Source organism: Setaria italica, chromosome III (assembly GCF_000263155.2).
Source record: "Setaria italica strain Yugu1 chromosome III, Setaria_italica_v2.0, whole genome shotgun sequence".
NCBI lineage: Eukaryota > Viridiplantae > Streptophyta > Magnoliopsida > Poales > Poaceae > Setaria > Setaria italica.
Window position 1 is genome coordinate 49,478,281 of NC_028452.1, and position 1,878 is coordinate 49,480,158.

A 1,878-nucleotide genomic window follows, 5' to 3' on the forward strand; every position below is an offset into this window, starting at 1 on the left:
AGGTCAAGGAAACTAAGGAGATGGTAAAGGAAGGAAGAGCCACTGACTTCACGGAAGACTCTCAGGGAACCTTATGGGTCAAAGGAAGGATTTGGGTACCCGATGTGGGAAATCTCCGTGAAACGATCTTGAAAGAAGCTCACGATTCTGCTTATTCCATTCACCCCGGAAGCACCAAGATGTATCAGGATCTTAAGCAGAAATATTGGTGGCCCGGAATGAAGAAAGATGTAGCTGCACATGTAGCCCTATGCGACATCTGTCAAAAGGTCAAGGCTGAACATCAGAGACCAGCGGGGTTACTTCAGCCATTGAAGGTGCCAGAATGGAAGTGGGAGGAAATTGGGATGGATTTCATTGTGGGCTTGCCTCGCACTCGAGATGGGTATGACTCTATATGGGTCGTAGTGGATCGGTTGACCAAGGTAGCTCACTTCATACCGGTAAGGACTACCTACACTGGATCCAAGCTAGCGGAGTTGTATATGGCAAGGATTGTGTGTTTACATGGTGTGCCTAAGAAGATTGTGTCTGACCGAGGTACTCAGTTCACGTCACGCTTCTGGCAGAAATTGCATGAATCTCTGGGCACCAGGTTGAATTTCAGTTCCGCTTATCACCCTCAGACAGATGGACAGACCGAAAGAACAAATCAAATATTGGAGGATATGTTAAGAGCATGCGCATTAAAGCATGGAGGCAGTTGGGACAAGAGTCTACCTTATGCAGAGTTCTCCTATAATAACAGTTATCAAGCCAGTCTCAAAATGTCACCATTTGAGGCATTGTATGGTAGAAAGTGCCGAACACCCCTTTATTGGAGTGAAACAGGAGAGAGTCAGCTATTCGGGCCAGAAATTATACAAGAGGCAGAAAGACAAGTCCAGATCATCCGGGAAAACTTGAGGACTGCTCAATCTCGACAGAAGAGTTATGCTGACACCAGGAGAAGAGAATTGACCTTTGAGGTGGATGATTATGTGTATCTCAAGGTATCGCCCATCAGGGGTATGCGCAGGTTCAAGGTCAAAGGGAAGCTATCACCTAGATTCATCGGTCCGTTCAAGATTCTTGAGCGAGTGGGACAGGTAGCCTATCGATTGGAGTTGCCTAACCAGTTGTCGGACGTACACGATGTGTTCCATATCTCACAGCTTAAGAAGTGCCTCAGAGTCCCCGAGGAACAGTTGCCAATGGAGGAATTGGATGTTCAGGATGATCTCACTTACACGGAGCACCCCATTAAAATTTTGGATACTATGGAAAGGGTTACAAGAAATCGGACGATCAAAATGTGCAAGGTTCAGTGGAGTCACCATACCGTGGACGAGGCAACTTGGGAAAGAGAGGACGAGTTGCAGAAGGAATTTCCCCACCTCTTTGCAGGATCTTCCGAATCTCGAGGACGAGATTCTTCTTAAGGGGGGTAGGATTTGTAACACCCAAAATTTCAATAATTTAAATTCATTAAAATTTGCTCAAATTAAGGTGTCATTTAATTTCTAGGCATTTAAATTCATTTTCTTTAATTCAATTAATTCATCATAGGATTTATTTGTGCATTCATGCTGGTGCATAATTTTTGATTGCTTGAGTTTGATTTAAATTTTGAATTTCCAAATTTGATTTCCATTCCCAAATCAATTTCTATTTCTCTTTCTCTCTTTTTCCTTCTTCTTCACCTGGGCCGAAACCTTCCTTTCCCTCCCTTTCTTTTTCTTCTTTCGGCCCAGCTCTTTTCCTTCTCCAACGCCAGCAGCGCCGGTCGGCCCGCTCACCTCGCCGGCCCGCCGCTCCTCCTTCGCGGCCCAGCACTCCGCCTCCACCGGCCTGCTCCACCGCCCGCCGCTTCACCCCTCCGCTTTCCCCTCCGCGGCC